The sequence below is a fragment of the Labrus mixtus genome, chromosome 19, assembly GCF_963584025.1.
Source record: "Labrus mixtus chromosome 19, fLabMix1.1, whole genome shotgun sequence".
NCBI lineage: Eukaryota > Metazoa > Chordata > Actinopteri > Labriformes > Labridae > Labrus > Labrus mixtus.
The window spans coordinates 22,137,332-22,158,629 of NC_083630.1; positions in this window are offsets into that span (position 1 = coordinate 22,137,332).

Consider the following 21,298-nt stretch of genomic DNA (forward strand, 5'->3'; position numbering starts at 1 on the left):
GAGTAAAGTGTTCAAGTACTCTGGCTATATGATAATTAGGTTGTGTTGCAGTAGACTTGTGGTTTTGCATCAATTATGAATGCAGATGAAACTTTGGCTTTATATATTTTAATATTGAGCTCATAATCCAAATGGGAAATAGTTTTATTGGGGTAATCATATTTAAAACAGTTTGAGACAATTTGAAAGCACCTGACATTTGACTACATCGAGTTTTCCTGCCCACAGTCCAACAAAGTCTGCCACTGGTCTCCTCGGTGCGTCACTGTCATCCATACTGTCGTGATCTCTGTCTTCTGCTGGAGTCAAAATAATGAGAGATGTCTCAGGTGAACAATGTGACATTTACTTATTGTCACATTGACACAGCCACGTTTGACTTGAGTGTTATATGAGTCACTTACATGTCATATGTCACACGAAACCAATTTTGCAAAACACACCCATGTGGTCCCAATAGGCATCAAAGAACTTTAAACTGCAGCATGCAATAGAGAACATAACACATCAACAGTAGATATGTCACATGTGGGTTACATCAAAGATTCGACACAGTAAAAGACACAACATTTGAATGTAAAATTTAATGAAACACAGTGCCTCTTCCAATTAAAAAGACAGGATACCGTAGAGGAATCCAAGATGAACGTGTCAGATCTCAATGATTTTGATACTCAGTTATGTTTTTCAAGTTCGATTAGGTTCTTTGTTTTTCCTGCTTTGGTTTATCCCATTTTGCTGCCCATTTGTCTCTTTTACATTGACCTGTCTGTTCATAACTTGTGGTCTATTGACTGTAGACATCTGCTGTATCTCTTAACAAATTATTTATGACTCTGAATACTCTATTGAGGTTGTCAAAACTGTAGGTGCTTTGATACTTTTCTGATACCACATGTTTTTAAAAAGATACAAACTCAGTTATTTTAATAATGGATGGTATCAAAAAGTAGAGACACTTCGACAGAAATGAAAGAAAGCAGCCGTGGTCCATTCAAATTCACTGATTGTTCAACTAGATAATAATAATAATAATAATAAAGATGGAATACATGCAAATGGGTCTGTAGCCTTTGACATTGTCCAAATGTACCAAATACATTGGCAATGTTTTTGGTTGCAAAACATTGCCAATGTATTTGTGCAATGTAGTGTGCAACAGTTTGTCTACACATTATGTCATGGAATTAAAAAAAAAAAGTTAGTCATTATTAGGTGCCTGTTTCTTCTATTTTTGTTGCCATGGTTTTGAAACAGGTATTGTTATCATTCTTGTTAACCATACCAGAGTCAAGGTACAGTATGGACACTGTGTTTACTTTTAAATCCTGCCTTAAGACACATTTTTACAGACTCGCCTTCTTGGTCAACATTACATTCTTTCAGAGCTCAAGTGTAAATATTATTATATTTTATTACTTTTGGACTGTCCTAATTATTTTTTTCTTTTGAAGGTCTTTTAACTGAATGATTGCATATTTGCATTTGCTGGTTTTTTGTGTTTTAATTTCCAATTGACTGATTGATGTAGCACGTTTCAAGACAAGGGCAAAGTGCTATACAGAGAGAAGTTTGAGGCAATCATTATTATTATAATTAGTATTGCCATTATTATGATTACTATCATATCAAAGTTGTTTAGAAATTCTGCTATAGTGACAACCCTACTCTTATTACACTGTATTTTCCTTTTAACCAAATTGTGCCTTGCATCGGTTGACCTACAATCATCAGAAATTTGATTTCAAACCAAGCCTCAACCAATGGGGAAGTGTAACAAACTGAAGTTCCCATAGTGTCCACTAGAGGCTTACTGCAAAAGTCCCAAGGGTCACATACACACCCATTCAGAAAAGCCAATTTTTGAAAGCAAAACTGAATATTTTCAAAGCATTGTTCAAAACATAAATTTGGTCTGATGAGTCCATTTTTAGTCCGTACACAACGTCCAGGTGTATATCTCATCTTTTTTGATTTGATGAAGGATAAGAGTTATTCATAAGAACTGGTGTGGCTGATCTGAGTGACAGAACGGTGTGTTGTAGCTGTTTGTCGGGAGGCTCAATAATAATGAATGCACGGATAGTAATAAATTTGACAAAATAATCTGGGAATGCAAGTTAACATGTCAAAAAGAAAGAAGCGGATACAGCAAAGGGAAAGCCAGGTCCTATTAACATTGAAGTATCATTTCTGTTTTGCCACAAGGCCTAACCTCAGCACATACACACACACACAAGGCTTTTACACAAAACCAAGAAATACGAGCACATCTTTCACCTTGGCTTCCTTTAGACCCTCTATTTCACTTTCAAGTGTTACCTCATAAAACGCTTCATGATCTAGCTCAGGAATATCTTTATAACTCTTTCATCTGCGTGTGACAGGGGTCATAGCTTTAGGTTTCGGGCAAAGAAATCCGTACTGTGATGGGAAATTAACCAGGAAGAGTAGAAACTAAAGACAGCTGCGGCATTTGTTAGCAAGGCCACACAGAGTTTTCAAAGGATTTGCTCCAGGATTTCACTTTGAATCCCTTTTGAGATCAAGAATTAAAAAGGCATCCATTAGCACGAGAGGCAAATGGGCAAATTCCGACCCTGGAGACCCAGCAGAGCAGTTCCCATCGTGGTACATCTGGCACGTTTGGCAGTTTCACTAGAAATGTTGTGCGGATTTTGTGAGCAGGAAACAGGAGATCTTCACATTTTCAACCCTAGTGACTCCTACTTGTTATACAGAGAGGCTGAATGCGGATAAGAAGACATCTAAAGAAGGTTTTTTTTTTTTTTTTTTTTTTGCATTTCTGAAATGTCAAGAATAAAGTGGGGAAGTCAAGAATAAAGTGGAAATGTCCTGTATCAAGTTGGAATTTTACTGTGTTTTTTTCCTCCATTTAAAAAATGTCAACCTAATTCAACCTATCCTTGACATTTCAACTTGAATCTCAAAATGCAAAGTGAAAGATTTCCCTCATGGCCCTAAAACGGCAAAATTATTTTTGCCCCCCTTTTAACTGCCCGAGACAAAAGGGAAAGGCAGACTGAGAAAGTCAGTAGGATGGCTCTGGGTTAAACCACTAAACCCTTATTGGACAATCAAAGAGAGTGACCAGGTTCATGTTTGAAAGCATGTGTTTAGAGCCTTGAAAAAAATATGCACAAATGTAAAATCAATGCAGAAATGAACAAGAAGCCAATCTAGGGATGCCATGATTGGTTTTATGTGGTTTGGTGCAAAAAAAAAAAAAAAAAATTTTCATTGTGTTATTACAACTGAAATTGTATTAAGTGGATATTTTTTTGAAGTTGTACAAACACAACTGTTAATGCGGTTGGGGGGTTTATTAACTCTTGCATGTATAAAACTCAATCAGTTCCAAGCTGGTCTATATTTTCAGATGAAGCTCCACCGTTCCCACGTGGGGCTTTGACCGGAAGTCAAACAGCATAAATACATAGAAGAAAGCCGGTAAGAGAATAAGATGCGGGTATCATCGTGGTGAGTGCTGAATGGAATGTACAGAACTTTAAAGTTGTCCATGTTTCACTTTTCCGCATGCAAACATTCTTGTTCGTCGAGTGTTTGTGACGCAATAGGTCAACCGGAAGGAGGTCCAATAGTAACAAGCTGAAAGGGGGCATTGTCGCCACCTACTGCAGGGGAGTGGATATGCTTCTTTCAATAAATCAGTTCTCCCCTGGTGCTTGTGTACCGGGACAAAGACAGCAGTCCAGTTAAATTGCCTCATTGAGCAATAACCATGCTCGACTTACCTGTGCTTCTAAACTCACTGTTTGATATGTCTAGCAGAAGCATTTTGGGCACGAGGCAAGACACATCTTCTTTGCCCAGTACCAAATCTAGTATTTCTTCAAATATATTTTCTTGTTATGTAATTTGAATAAAATTATTGAACTTTACTCATTTCAAAATGCCTATATGCACAGACCACATGTAATCCTTACAGTGAGACCTCCCATGTCATTTTCCTGGGACTGCACATCCCAATTTTCACAAGAAATTAACTATACACGTTTGCCCATTTCATGGGTTCATGAACTCTAGTTTAAATAATGAAACCGAGTGCTTTTGGAATGAAAAATTGGCACACATTAGCAGTATACCCAAATGTCATGAAACAAGTAAAAACCCTCCAAGGCATGACCTTTTCCATTTAGGTCCCGTTGAAGTTAACTACAGCAGGGAACACACTTAAATTCTTCCGCACAGTTAGTCAAAAGTTTGACCCAGAGCTGCAGCAGCAGCAGAGCGGGAGGTGCAGGCCCGCTGCTGGAAGTCCCAGGTGGGAGTGTTGTGCAGACAGCAAGGCTTGTAGTCTCCTTGTGTCAGCAGGGATTTTGTGTAGGCTTAGTCTTGTGAACATTATATAAAGAACGTCTCATTGTTCTTTCTCACAGCTCGGAAAAAAAAAAAAAAAAAAAAAAGTCTTTGTTTCCTGACCAAGTAAGTATTCAAAGCTGCCTTCCTCCTACAGTCTTCTTTTGAGTTTGATGCAGGCAGAGATTTGGCATGGTGAAAAGGGCATTACTTAAAGGTTTACAAGACTGATGCAGACACGTCTTGCATTTAAACATAAATGAGATATCAGCATGAAGCTGAGCTGAATGTATATGGCGCTTGAAGAAACACCATTAATATTAAAAACATCAAATGTTTCAGTTTTCATGTGCAGCAGTTTCTCACATTCCTGTATCTCTATGTACGTTTTGTTCTGTAGAGGACTGGCATTAATCTAAGATAACCAAAGTGACTTGCTTAAACTTCCTGCTTCATTTTTGCTGGCCTTAGTACGTAGTAAATGCTGTCTGCTTACAGTATGTTAGAATAAAATAACAACGATAATGGTATCAACTTAAGTGCATCCATGTAAATGTGTCTAGTTCCAAACTGAAATGGAAATATTGGATGGACTTCCTTGCTTTATTATTTATCCCTCTTCCAACTAGGAAGTTTCACTGAGAGGTTTTTTTTTAACAGAGAGACTTCATTTGTAAAAAATTCTTCTACTGTTTGGGATAAACAGCTTGGAAATACAATATTTCAAACTTTTTCTTAATCCTCACTGATCGTCTGACAGCATGTGAAGTGTTGGAAGTGCACATTGTTTGGCCCTCATTCATCTAATCACATAAGTCAATGTTTGTGTTCCATCGTCTGAAATAAAAATGAACGGGTGAGCGTAAACCCCTCGGATGCTGCTATTTCTCAGTCACAGCAGAAGAAGCACTTACGGAGATGTTTAGAGAATATTTCTGCTCTGCACATGCTTCACAGAACACAGCAGCAGTACTACGGTGTTATTATAATGCTACAAGAACAGACTGTATTTCAATATGTGCTGCATAAAGACGTGAAAACGATGAAAGCCATGCATCAGATAACCACTGTGCAGGAATAAACAAACGATAAGATGGGTGGACATGGTGTAAAGGATGACTGAATTCACAGCTAAATCCCATTCCCTCCAGATACAGGCTGTGTTAACCAAAACAAACCTGAATACCTCATGTTCTCGCCTCTCATTGTAATTGGAACAGATCAATTGCGCCTTTATTACACGAATGAGATGGATAACCTTGTCCTCCTTCCCTGCCAATTTAATGGGCCACTCACAGTCCCTGCTCCCTGCCTCTAGCTAATCCCAGCGGAGCCTATACACTTTTAATCCCCCCTACAGGACCAGTAACACAATATGTGCTGGTCGTCTAAGCGCCAGAACACTGCAAAAAAATAAGGGTTCCCTCTGAGAGCCTTGGGGTGCCTCAAAGATCAAAGGTGCTTTTAAGAAGCTTTGGGTTTTCTTCAAAGGTCGGACGCTCCTTAGGAAACGTTGCATGTGCTTTCAGAAGTGGTTCACTTCTGAAACTTCAAAAATCATAAACTTGGATGGCACACTGTAGCATGTTCAAATGTGTCTTTTAGAGATTCTTTCTTTTCCCTTTGGAAAACTGTATAATTCCCGAGTAACACAATTGGTCATGCAGTCATGTAGAATGTCCCTGAAATAAAATGGAGGACATAAATTGATTTGTAAAGAATTGGTCCAAGAAATATTGACCCACTGCATTGATCTTGAGCCAAAATGTCAATTTATGTGATTTAGATTGGTAGATATTGATATTCTCATAATCAGTTATAGTTAGCAGTAATTCTTTGTATTTCTATAGTATTGGATTTCTGATTTTTTTTAGGGGTCTAGATGTGCAAAAACGAAACTCCCTGAACTCATGTTTTGAAATGTTTTTTCACAGGAAGTACGCTAGTAAGTAAGTAAGCATTATTTATAAAGCATCTTGTGAAACCGAGTGTCGTGCTGTGCAAACAGTTAAAAATTAAAGGACAAAGTACTTAAAAAAAGGGGAAGGTTTTCAAACAGCTTTCTTGAATGGTCTACTGACTTTTTACTTTTTTAAGAAAAATAAAGGGAAGATGATTCCGCACGGGGCTGGGGAACATAACTGCAAACGCTTGGTCACCTTGGTTTTTAAGTCTAGATTTCTGGTCTGTCTGAAGTCCTTCTTGAGTCCTGGGATATCTCATTGGGGCCAGGGGACTGTCATTTTGGTGAATATAAACAAAGGCCGTCCATTGTAGTTTTGAATTGGTGATTAAAGGAATTCCAGTATCTGTAATACTTTCTAAAGGTAACCAAGGGTAGACTGGACGCCACTATGTTTTCACATGATGTAAAAAGATTACTTTTAGATTACTCAATAATATATTTTTTTAGGATATTTTTGCTATGTAATGTTTAAAATGTAGCAAAACTGTTAGGATCAGGAAAGAGATATGATTTACCACTTATCCATGATTGACACAAAATGAAAGTTTCCCACACTATAGCTGCTGCTGAAGGACGAATCACTGCTGTATTCTTACATAAGTACTCTCAGGGCTTTTGATGAGCACTTTTGTTTTGTCGGGGCGGAATGGAGGAAGATATCCAGTCCTCGATAAGTGTTTGGTAGTCTTTACAATGCGGTGAGTTGACCTGTAGGTCATTAAACTTTTAAGAAGAGTAAGACTGTGTTGTCTTCAAATACCTTGTTTTGTCCAAAAATACTTCAAAACACAGAAAGAGCAATACATTTTCATGCTAGAGAATCTGGAGGGAAAAAAAAGATGCTATTTTGGCTCAATAAATAAGTCAAACAAAGAACTTCATAGAAAGTCTTATCAATGAAGGGAAAAAAACATTTTCCTCAAAAGTGACACTCATGATGGGATGCACAAACACTGCTATACAAATATTCATGTTGCAATGCTTTTCTCTAGGTTGCAGGGAATCTAACAGTTGTAATTGTAGGCATCCTGACTGACCCGCAGGTATCTCCAAACAAAAGCCTGAAGCTCCAGTGAGAGATATCTAGGATCATGAAGCTGGGTTATAAACTTTGTCTGTTAACTTGGGCTTTCTGTTTCAGGCTGTACGCACGCTCACATAAAGACTGTCTTGGGCATAAAAGAGGGCGTCATTTGGCTTTTTTACCAACTGTCTCCTTCAGCTGACGATCTATACTGCCCCGTGAAGAACTAACCAGTTAGTAATAAATACTGATATGACACTTTAAAGCTGATTTTGAGCTGTTATTCTGAATATAACCTGGTTTCAACCAGGCGAGCTAGCCAGGTTAAAAGAGAGCCAGCGTTGTTGACACGGAAAACTCTGACCAGGTTTACCCTCTAATCTCACTTCCTGGTAGACCCCTCAGGACACTTTGCAGCAAATATAGGAAAAACTTACTTTTAACAGGCAGAAATCTCCAGCTGGACCAGATTGGTTTGTGAACAACCATCTGCCTGAACTGGACTGACTGAGTGATTGGCATTCACAGGAAGTGTAAAAACATCAGACGAAACACCCCAAAGCACAGTAGACAGAGATCTTACCAATAAAGACTGTGAAACTGAACTGGAATAAGACACATGTCACTTATGCAGGTAATGATGTTAATTTACTTTGTAGTTCTACGTTCATATAGGTTCAATATATAAAAAACAACACACATGCATTTCTATAAAGAATTGTTTCATCTCCAAAGTTTTCCAGCAGACTTCTTCTTTTTTTCTTTTTTTTTTGTTGCGCAGAGTAAATTCTCAGGGTGCATTGCTGATGGTGTTTGTTTCTCTCTGCATGGACTCTGTAACATCCTGTGTTCCTGCTGGATCCCTGTGCATTCAGCTGACTGATCAGAGAAGACAGGCTGCCAGTGCATACACCCCGTACATTAAAGCATAAACACAGCAGAGGTTGAGCTATGTAAAGTCTATCATTCGATGCACTGCACAGGGGTGTGATTAGAGAAGGACTTCAAGGATAACTGTTACCTTCCATCTATTCAGTTCTTCAATTTCAACATGAAAAATTATTCAGCCTTCAGCAACATATTTTTGCAGGAAATTTGAGAAGAAGGGGAATAGTTTGTGCCGTTACATATTTTCTGCATACAAAAAAGTAGAAGAGCTACACTTTGTTAGTACATGAACCAACACCACACAGACCACACAGTCTCTGAACCAACTCGGAGGGAAGAGGCCTTTAATCTAATAAGTGTCCATCCTCTCTGTCAACATTACTAACTCTGCATTTGTGTCAGACTGCAGAGTACAAACAGGCGAAGGATCGATGAATTGCCATGGTTCAATAAGTGTGTGACCTCAAGCCTTGGTTTAATACCAACCTCTGCACCATAAACCCCAATCTCCTCTTATCAGGGACACTGTTGAATTTCCTCTCTCGAACTGTGCCTATTGCCACATGTGATCCTTCTTTGTACAGCTTGGACACCACAAAAAAAATAAATCCACTGCAGTTCACTGGGAAGTAAAACTAAGAAAATGACACACAGGAGAGTGTTTGCAGGCCACATTTTGCTGTTCTACATTAACAACTTTAACAAATTGTTTTGGCACATATTCCTAAGCAACTATAGCTGGAGCCATGGGGATGTGCTGCAGAATTGCCTGTTGTTACTAAGTGGTGAAATGTATAAAAAGCCAGCAAACAGAAAGTATGAAATGAAATGCTTGCTAACTAGGGATGTGAAAGATTAGCTGACTAAATGATTAGTCATCATCACCCTTGCTTGTCAGCACCAATAGAATCAATATACCCCCACCACTAGTTGGAGCTATAGGTCTGGTTAATGGTATTACCCGTTAAGTTAGATTAGCCGGTTAGACTGATATTGTGCTAGGTTTGTTTAGAGTCAATTACGAGGTCAGTTTTATTCACAATTTATTGTATTACATTTTCAGTATGTGTTCATTATTGACTATCAGACATTGGTTATGTTGGTACAGATATTCAAGAGAATGGAGACAAAGTGTATTTAGTTGATTCTGTTACTCTCCAAATACTTTTTTCTTGTAAAGAAAAGAACTCTATTTCAAGCTGAGTAAATGTTTTTCTATCATGTATAATCAAAAACTTAAGCTTGAAAGCCATATTCGTTGGAATATATGTACTTTTAGACAAATTGGACATAATATAGACCAGTGGTTCTCAACTGGTGGGTTGGGATCCAAAATTGGGTCGCAATGTTGTTTTCAGTGGATCGCTTAAATATCAAAAAGTCTAAAAAGCACTTTTTAAACATGTTTGTTTTGTTTCATCTCTTTGTTCTGTTATATGTTTTGTACTGTCTGAGGTCCAAACGGTATCATTTTTCACTACAAAAATCTCATTGGATAAAAAAATGTCCAAAATGTAGCTTACCATCTGAAAACTGGTTTTATTTACTTAAGTTTAACTGAAGTCCATGGCTCGTTCCAAACATGATTGTACACTTCTCAGTTAACTGCCTTTAACCCTGATTGTTATTTTCTGTTAGTAGAGACCACACAGTCTCTGAATCAAGTCATAGGGAAGGGGCCCTTTAATCTGATAAGTATCCATCCTCTCTGTCAATGTTACTAACTCTGCATTTGTGTCGAATGCAGAGTACAAACAGGCGAAGGATCGATGAATTGCCATGGGTCAATAAGTGTGTGACCTCAAGCCTTGGTTTAATACCAACCACTGCACCAAAAGCCCCAATCTCCTTTTATGTCATATTTGTCGGATTATATGTACTTTTAGACAAATTGGACATACTTAAGGCAATGCTAATTTAGCAATTGGATTTAGCTTGACGTGTAAAAGCTAAAGCTTAGCCTGGGTACACGGCTCGTCTCAAAAAATGTCTTTTTGAAACTACACCTTTAGAGTCAAATTTCCCAATATGTTTTGGGGTTTATGAAAGTTAAAGAATCTGCCTCTGCGTTCTTTCCAGATTCTTAGGACTTCCAATACGGATGCCAGGGGATTAACCACTGCTACTGCTGTCACATCTAATTTGTTTTACTGAACGTGTTTTGAAGAAAATGTAAATGCTGCCTGAACCAGCGGTCCCCAAAGTGGCTCCTGCAACATTGATTTTTGAATGTTTTCTTCGGTGTATTTACTGTAGGCCTTCCGTTTTAATTACACTTAGCTACATTAGAAGACACAAGGAGACATTTACAGCATCTTTAAAAGTGAACATGGAAGGGATATCACCATGTTTAAAATGCTGTAGTACAGCTGTCAGTGGGTAGATCAGAAAGATGTATCCGTTTATGTAAAGCTGAAATACAAGCAGAGCCATCTCAGTTAAACACAGTGTATGATGATCAAACCTGAGTCTAATCAGACTGTATCCTGAAAGCTATTATCATTAGAGGGGAAGCTAAGCTGTCCATCTCTGCAGTGCTTCTTCTACAGGGAATGACTGCTAAATTCAGCAAATATTTGATATTTGAATGCGTTTCTATCAAGCATGCAGCCTTTCATGTATGAACATGTGGGGGAAAAAACACTCAGTTTTGGAATGTAAAAGGGATAGTGCTTTATTTTTGAGGTGGGGTTGTATGAGGTACTTAGTAAGTCAATAGTAAGTATATGAGCCACCAGGGATGTTGGTAAAGTCAGCCTCTTAATAGAGAAAGCAGGCACAGTAGCTAGGCTAAACATTTTAGCAGACGGGTATGTTTGCTCCTAAACCTAGCCAAAAACCAACGTCTGAGTTAATGTAAGCTATATTGGAAAATCACAGAGCTTTACTTTTCTGTGTTCTTTCAATAAAGCATATACATTAACCCTCAAATATATCTTTAACGTTAATTAACTTGAGGTATGTTGTCTTCAAAGTGATGTTTAACTATTAATTCTGCAAAGGAATATTTATGGTAATTTCAGGGGGGAAAAAAAATAAATTAGATTTGTTTCTAGCTGATGCATAAATGTTGTATCAACTGATGAAACTTGGTAGATACTTTCTTTAAAATGACTTCCTTGTTATGTTGATTTAATACGGGAAAATTCAGTTAGCATTCCATCTCTGTTACATTTTTGATCTCGCAAATTAGCAGCCGATAACTGGAGAAAACAGCCGCTTTTAATGAACCAGATTCAATCAAGTTAACCAGCTTTATCTGGACTTAAGTGACCTGCCTTAAGAAGCTATGATTAAATTCCAAATCCATTAAAATGAATAATTATTCTTTCAATACCCGTCACCTGTTGATACTCTGTCCTTTTAATGCAACAGTCTGCAGACGCTTCTTTAAGCCATCCAATCTTCAGCAGGTCATTCACTGAGAGATTATACTTTCTGGAAATTACATTATTAGTCAATGAAATGACTGAAAATCACAGCAGCTATCTCCCCTAATTACACCTCAAAATAATACATAACCTTCATTATCTCATACACCTTTCATTATCTCTCCACATATTTCTGAACTCAATTAAACAAAATAAGTACCACACTGCCATTAAAGCATTAGTGAATTATATTGCAAAATCTAAAACACGTCTATGATTTAAACGCAGATGGGCATGAACAGATAGCAGAAAGGTTAATGCCAACTCATTAAATATGTTTTACAACCTGTTTTGCATGTTCATAACTGTCTTTTCAACCCGTGCACCGTGCCTGAGTGCCACATTTAAAGCGCCGACTTTATCAGAGGCATCGATTTCACTGACAGGCTGATAATGCCTTTAGTGTTGTTCTTGCCAAATACAGCAATAAACAGAACGAGCGAGAGTGTGATGGAAGGTGCAGAGACATAAGGCTAAAGTTAATTGATCCCAGCATTGGATGGAACAAATGAACCGGGATAACTTTATTTTAAAAACTAGCTCAGGAAACAGGGGAATGTTTTTCAGGATGGTATTTTCATGGTTTTCCTTTTAGGGAGACTTTATTTGTTCCAATTTAAGAGGATGTTACAAAAACAGATCAACAAGAAAAGTCACAACTCTTAAGTCAAATACTGAGATACTGCATCGCATCAAAAGTGTTAGAATGGTGTGTTCATACAGAAAGCAAAGACACTTTTTATACAGCAGCGTTATATATGGAATGTATTTTTTTATTAGTCAGCCATTGCAGCCGTTATTGGATAGGATACTTGATGAGAGACGGTGTTCGAGGAGAGAGAGGGGACAGTAGCGTTTCTGGAGTTTTTCGGGGCCGGAGGCAAAAACTCACAGGGGGTCCCGACAACCAGTGTTCACCCCCATTATGTGAGCTGACAGCAGCAAAAAAAATGCATAATCTAGACTTTTTTTTAAATCTCCAAACATGTCTGCAGATACCATGTTTATTTGGTAGCATTGCACAGACCAAGTTGGCTGGTTATGAAGAGTTACTACTGTATATCTACTAGCTTATTCACATTCTTTTAGCCTGTTAGCCAAGCTAGCAAGTGAGGTTGACTGCTAGTTTCCTGACTCTGACTCCAGACGACGTACAGTATACTCAACTCAGAATGAAACCCCAGAATGTAATTCTAACAGAAGTTAAGTTATTCAGGTGTCTCTCCCCTTTAGTTAAGGCTAGACGAGCAGCTTTCAGTCATTTACTATTATATTTAATCTCCATTATCTGCTCCACTCACCACTGTCTTGCATATTTCCCTCTCTTTTGTCACTCCCAGGCAGATAATTCACTCTTCATTTTCATTGTATTGTCAAACTCTGATTTTCACAAGAATAATGAATGCGACACTAAGCAGAAGAGTGAGCGTTGTCAGATGTGGCCCCTGTAAGGAGGTCTCCGACTGTTATTGTAAACTGCACATTTTGAGGCCACTGCTGTGGTTTTTAAGTTTGTCAGCCCCCAAGGGCTGCCTACGGGCCAGGGGCCCCATGCGGTTGCGTGCCTTGCCTGTTGACAAGCTGTGCCTCTGAGTTTGGGATGATATGCAGCAGAGGACCAAGGCCGGATTCGAGGACTACAGCCTCCATACATGGGGCGCACGATATAACCGCTAGGCTATCTGATGCCCCACATGTATAGCAAAAAAATTAGCTTTTTTTGAATGGGTGTGTATGTGACAGCTATGGCTTCTGCAGCCGGCCTCAGGTGGACACTAAAGGAACTGCAGGTTTCTGACTTCAATCAGTTTGCTTTATTTTTCAATACCGGAGGATGCGGCTTGTAAGGAGCCAAGCCAAGCCTGGCCATTGTTCAATATAGAGTAGCTAGAAGCAACCGTGAAGTTATCCTAGACACAGTTCCTGAAGAGGGTGGTGAAATGAATGGACCTATGTGAAACAAATATTCAATCAACCAAAACATGATGGTGCTTGGTTTGCCAAAATACAACAAAGGGTTAATAGCGACTGGTTTTCTCAAACAAATAGAAAGACAACTAATCCCACAAATAAACATGTACACGTCACCTGAGTAGAATATTTGTTTCACATTCTGCTATATACTGCTCTACATGTTCTTATTAGACCTTTATTTTGAAAGGGGATTATAAACAGTGCATGTTCTTGGCCATGGTAATTGGTTTGTGACCCTTAAGCCTCACAAGCAGCCACACATTAGCATGCACATTGAGATACATACATAACTGCTTACAAAATATGTAGAATTATGCCATTATTAAGTCTCCATCTGAAAGACACATCAAATACACATTTTTGCATGCCGATAATAACCACTATGCTGATGTTGTTTATGGAGAAGAAGAAGAAAAAAAAACCCAATAAGTGCTGAGAAAGCCAGATGCATTGCAGAGCTGACACACATCAACAGTCATATTTGATGAAAACAGACATTGGTATTCTCCCTGGGTTTGCCTTTGGAATAAATAAAAAACATAGCTATCCGGGAAAATATATGTTATATGACAGGCATGCCATATTACCAAGTAAATGCTGACTGATTATATTTAACAGGCCGCGCTAGCATCTCACAAATTGCTAACCTGATGTCAAATTGCTCCCAATGGAAGTTAAGACGCAATCACCAGAAAATGTGCAACATCGTACGCCTGGAATCATCGTCCTATTTACGGGGCACTGATGTGTGCTTGTTCTAGCTCTCGTAGATGTATATGTTGGCAGGTTTTCATTAAATGAATGTTGGCTGTATGCGTCCAAGACGTCTGTTTAACTCTCAATACACTGCATCCTGTTTCCATTTATTTCTTCAGCTGCATGTCTGGTGGAGAATCAGTGCTTCAGAAGTACACTGCTCAAAAAAAATCAAAGGAACGCTTAATCGTTGAACACTTAATCGTCAACTGCGATTGCCAATCGAGCAATCGGGCTGTGAGCACAGGTCCGCTCTGGAGGACATCAGGCCTTCATGCCACCCTCGTGGAGTCTGTTTCTGACAGTTTGTTTAAAAAACATGCACACCAGTAGGCTGCTGGAGGTCATTTTGTAGTGCTCTGGCAGTGCACTTCCTGTTCCTCCTCGCACAAAGGAGTAGATAACAATCTTCCTGCTGGGGTTGATGCCCTTCCACAGCCCTGTCCAGCTCTCCTTGTGTAACTACTGGTGTCCTGGTCTCTCCTCCATGAACTTGAGACTGTGCTTGGAGACACAGCAAACCTTTCTTGGGACCGCACGTATGGATTTGCCATAATGGAGGAGCTGGACTAACTGTGCATCCTGTTTGGGCTGAAGGTACTGCCTCATGCTACCAGTAGTGACAAGGACACAGGACAGAGAGAAATCGTCTGTGGCTACCACATGGCAAAACCATTCCCTTTTTTGCATTTGGATTGTAATGCTATTCCCCCTCCATTGCCCTTGTTGTCACTTCTAAAGCAGGAAAAACTGATTGAAAATCACATGTGCAGAAATGGACGGATTGATACCTCTGAAGTTGAACTGGCTTGTTGTCATGACAATTAAGCGTTCCTTTAAAATGTTTTCAAGCAGTGTACATAGTTCTTAGTGTAAAATCAATTTTCAAACTTTGATGTACACACTTGTCGTTTAGCATTATTTATCATTCTTAAATGAAAGAACTCTACACAAGTTAAAGCGGGGAATAACACACAACGTTTCCCCCCTTTCAAATGTAGAATAACATTAATGATGCAACGAGAAGGAATCCCGTCAGAACGGCAACATTTTACAGATAAAAGACTTCAGGAACTGTTTGCACTTGATCCAGCTGTCAGATCTGTGACATGTCATCCCGTCATCAGTCATATTGGATCAGGAGACGGGGATTGACAGCCAACAGTGTGACAGGTCAAAGATAACCTTAAAGCATATTGTCGGGTTAGCAGTGACATATCCAGGCAGCAACGAAGAACAAAAGGGAAGGTTTTACAGCAGTGAAGAAACACAATTTAGTCTATTGTTCAGTAAAAAGGCATAAAGCATTGAACTACAACATGTAGTTTGAGTCATATTTAGCAGATCTGTATTCATGGGCTCTATATTAAGTGTTGAAGTGTTCTGGGTTTCTTTGCAGACAGAATTCAATAGGAGTATACCTTCAACTACAGAGCCAAGGGTTGTTCACAGGAGATATACTTCTGCTTCAAAAAACATTTGAGATAACTGTGAAACCCCGAGGTATCTGTACAAAATGTAGAGCACTTATGTTTGTGAATTTGCCTGGAATTTATATGTGGGACTGTGTGTGTGCTTGTGAGCTTGCTTGGGATTACATCTCTGATCATTACCGAAAACCCGAGCTGTAGATATTTTGGCTCCTCTTTCATCAAACCCTTCTGTTTTACATTGACTCCAATGTACTTTCCCTGTAGAAGTGGATCTTTAACCTCTAAAGGCGTTGCTTCGTATCACGCGGAAAAAAAAAAGGTCATGGAATTAATGAGACTCCTCTGAAGAACCCTCAAAGGTCGTGATGATGCCGCTGTTGTTTTGCCTGAATATAAACGTCTTTTGCTTCAAAACGGCAAAAAATAAATCCAAATCTGTCAGACCTCTCGGGATATCTCACTACAGCTTATCCTCCCCTAGATCTCGCTCAAACTATTCTGACACTGAATTAATGCTTACTTAAAGATGCATCCTGGGATTACTCCTCACCACGGGCGAAAAGGGAAAATCGTACGAGCAACATTCAAATCATAGACAGATTGATTGACACCCCATCAAGCCATGTTCTCACACCATATGCCAACTCACGTTGATAAGCTGCAGGCAATTCATCATAGTCAGAGAAGAACACATCCCCAGCCTGCATGCTTTAATGGTTGGTAAACTCTGCAGTGCAGCTAAAATATGAGGGTAAAAACTGCTTTCGGCTCGAGTCTGAGACGCAAATGAGCTGATTCACTTCCCCAAAACCGATGGATGTTTGCGTAATTTAAAGCTGCTTTTCAACTGTTACTGTATATCGCATCTGTTCAGCCGGCATCTGGGCCACTGCCAGAGAGCTGTGTTGATGTCAAATCAGATGCGATTATGGCCTCTAAATTTACCATCTGATTGGTTAGATCAGTGAGCAGCAGCCCAAAGTCTTTGCTAATTATATTAAAGCTCTGAAAATGCAAAAAAAAAAGGCCAACTGTGATTCCAGTCTGCAGTGCAGGAGATGGTCCGACACAATGGGCAGAGTCTGTTTGGACACTGATCTACTTAGTGGAATTAGATCTAAAATGCGGTGGACTGATATTGGATATATAAGAGGGAATTAGAGCACTGTTGGACACAAGTTCATCAAGAGCAATCAGTAGACTCTCTTTTTGTCTAATAATCCAACAGCACCAGATAGACAAACAAGGACATAGAGTTCAGTTAAACGCAGAGTTTTAATGAACAGTCGAGGTCGGTACACAGGTAAGGAGTCAGCGGTGCTAAATAATCCAAAAGGGGCAGGCAATGGTAAAATAAAAACACAAGAAAACTGACGAGTAGAAAAGGCTGGAACGAGGCGACACAAGGGAACGCAAAACGAACTGGCTACAAAAAGGAGAACACAGGGATTAAATATACAGACAATCAGGGGCTGACAAAGACACAATCTTAAAACTCATTTATTCAGTCTGGCTTTTATATAGTGCTTTATATGAATTCAAATTATTGTATTGTCTTTTTTATCCTACTACAATTTAAAATATTTTTCTCCTTTGTATTAATTTTAATATCTTATTGCTTTTATGTGTCATATTTTTTTATCTTCATTTTTATATTTTTTAAATTATTATTGGTGTGCATTAGTCTCTCTGATTTTATAAACTACTTTCTCGTCAATAACTTTTCTGCACTCTTGTAAAGCACTTTGAACTGCAATTTAATTTGTCTGAAAGGTGCTATATAAATAAAGTTTGATTGATTGATTGATTGACAATTCAGCTTAAGGCAGGAAAACACAGGGAGCAGGATCTGAAAGACAAAGGTAAGTACAAAGTAAAACAGGAAATGACAGAATACATCATAACCTTTATTAATGTCTTAAAGTGTTGTCACACCTCAGTGGCAAGAAGGTGTGGACAACAGGAACGCGAGGGAATACAAAGGAGAAATCCTTTTCCTGATTCTTATCCCATCTCCCTCAATCCTATATTTCTTAACATGTATCATCTTTTACTTGCTCTTTTGTAAAGCGCTATACAAATACTGATTGATTGATACTAGTAAAAATCAATCACTATAAATACTTTTTTTTTGATACCACAGCAAACAATAGAAGTCTTAGGCAACCCAGTGTTCTGTAATTTCTTGTTTGTAATTACCAAATATCTTGCACACTGTCTAAATCGCACAAACGCAATGGCAACATTTTGCTTCCTGAACGCTGCCATTGTGTTTGTGCCATCTCCTCTGCTCTGTCTGTTTGTAAGAGACATAGATGTAACTTTTGCATCTTTATCAGACACCAGAAGAACTTGAAAAAATGTCAGTATTCGCCGACCTGTGGATTTGAATAGACCACAGCTGCTCTCTCTGTCTGTCTGTCTCTCTCTCTCTCTCTTGCTTGCGGCAACATTGGGTTGAAATACGTCTAAAGATCTGCAATTCTCCATAGCCTTGATGCTTTTCAATAGAGATAGTATCAGTTTAAAACAAGTGGTCTCAACAAGTATGGAAGCGTTAACATGATTGACTTTGCCAGCATGGTGCCAATTCAGAAAACAGGTGTATTTTCCTAACAGTGGTTTGTAATGTGATAGATATTGGTATCAGTTTTGTAAAAGGTTGCTAATGTTGTTCTTGGGGGAAATTGCAAAAGAAAAAAACCCTCAATGTGCCATTTATTCTGGAACGGCATTATCGACTGCATGCCTTTCACCATGCGTTCAGTCTGATTTATGACCCTTTATGATGTTTTTTCAAAATGTATTTGCATTTTGATTTTACATACTCATGTATATGTTCACCACTTGATCTAGCTTGAAAAGTGAAGGATGTCATCAAAATGTGAAGTAAGAAATGCCCTACATTTTTTATTACAGATGCTGTTGCCTGAGAACATGCATGCAGATTTATTGCTTCCCTTTTTTCAGGCATTTCACTGGAGGTACACTCTGTTATGACCTTATGGGCCATTCCCGATGATAGATTTTGGTTGTAATAGCCATTTTAATATTACTGTTTGTTACTAAGAGCATCTGAGTCAGCAGGGCATAGCTTCAAAGGCTTAATGGGGCAAAATAAATTGCCACACCGAGGGAAAGATACGGCACTAATCACACCATTAACATTGAGCATCCGCCCAAAGTGGCCGTGTTTGTTTGAAGTGTCGGGAAATGAACTCGGGTCAAATCAAATTAAGGGCATGGGGACCACATAAATAAAGCAGGATATGCCCCCTTCTCATTTTTGTAGATAGCTTCTTCTCCCAACCTTAACCTCTCCTCCAATCAATTTCAAAATGGAATTTTGTGCATGTCCTTCAACAAATGTCATTATATTCAGCTGTCGTCGTGTTCGCTCCCCATCACTGGAAGTGAGCTGTAAAGGATTTAGTACAGTTGTAATTACTTGGAGCCTTTGTTTCACGACTCTCTGGCCAAATAGTCCGCCTTGTCATAGAGGAATCTATTGCAGAGTCACTTAGGCTTATAGTGCCATTAGGTTTTATGAGAAGACATTTTCAAGCCCCATTTAGAGGCTTTTGTATATATCAATTATTTTTATATGCTGAAAAATCCAACAGACCCCATAATATAGCATTCAACAAGCATCATTCTATATCTTGTGTGCTAAAATATGAATTTTCCTTCAATCTCATCATGATGTTAGAGAGTTTTACTCTGTACAAAAAAAAAATGTCTGTGATGAAAATTGGGATATTTTGTAAATTGAAGGTTTTCACTGAAAAGCTTTGAGACGTTTTTGTTGATGCACTCCAACAAAAGAAAAATGTTACAATGGATAAAAACTAACAATGATTGAGCCTTTCCTTTTGGAAGATTACAATGGATAAAAACTAACAATGATTGAGCCTTTCCTTTTGGAAGATTACTTAAAAATGTTTATCAGTTCATGTTTTGCTTTCAAAAGAAAGACCACTGATGTTGCAGGGTTTTGAAAAGAATCATTGATGTTGTGTTTATTCAGAAGCCTTCAAAGCTCAAAATATAATAGGTACATGCTCCTTTTAAAAACTAAGTTCAGACTCAAGGATCTATAATATTTCATGAAGTTTGAATCCATTATCTGATGACCTTCATCTGAAGATTGATAGGGAAATATTCTATAAACCTTGGGAAGACCCAGTTTACTAAATGGACTTTGAAAAACACAAGGAAATGTAATCTTTTTGTCCCCATAAAAAATGTATACTCAGTGACTTAATAGGTGAAGCTGATTTAGCAATAAAGCACCTCATATTTAAATTTTGTACCTGTATCTCGTGGCGTTATGGATGAATACCCAATCTTTGAGCCCATCAGCTTTTCTCAGATTGCGTTCACACATAGGCTCACCTTGTTTTCACATGAAAAAATGGGGGTAAATCGCGGTAAGGATTTTGGCCATTTGCATTCACACATGCACCTTTTCCAGGATATTTGTGCATGTGTGAAAACAGCTATTCAGGTTTTTGTTTTTTTTAACGAGTTTATCAAAAAATGTCAAAATGGTCAGTAGCTAGACGATGAACTCCAAGATTCCTTTCAGACCAAAAAGATTACACACCTTTATTTGAAACTGACAGTTTTACCAAATAAAAAAATATAAATCATGTTCAAAGTGATTGAAATTACTGCTCAGAGTAAAAACTTATTGATTCACTTCCCTCATTTGTCCGGATCGCATTCTTACATGCAGCAAACCGAACTCTGGTTTCAAGCAGACCAGAGTTTAGTTCTTTGGTCTGCACCAAAGTGCATTTGTACGGTGGCTGGGAAGTGCAAAACAAGATTACAAGGTGTGAAACACTTATACCTGTCCCCAAACAAAGTTACAAATGACAGAATCTTGACGGAAAGGGAATGTAGGCCTACCCAAATGCCGGATTAAAGATTAAATAGCACCTGCACATCCTACGATACAGATCGCAATCTACTCATGGACGCTGTCGATTTAACATCTGTCTATCAGAACATATCCACTTGTGGAAAAAGCATGTTTACAAGATCAAATGAGGCCAACAAGACGGTTGATTTTTAATAATACAGAGTGGCCTCGGTTAAATATCAGAGAAGTGGACGCCTGAAGCAAAAGTCTGGACATCATACATGCTTTAGTGATAAAAAATAGGATTTTATCATAGATTGCAAAAAATAAAAACACTAAATATAAGGAATGAGTTCAGGGTTATTTAAAGATTTAGTGGGATAATTATTTAGTCCATGTTTTACTTGAAGGGATCATTTCCTATTGTCCCATTCCCCTCCTGTACGCTTGTGAAAATCCAAGCAACCTGACATCTTTTCTACCAGAGTTCCCTGCACTATAAGAACTCAGAGCTTCCACCTCATTTGGAGTTAAATGCTGCCATTAACCATAAATTGCTATTGCAGATTGGCAGCGTATGCCTGTAATTTATTTGAAACAGCGTCGAATTAGCAGATA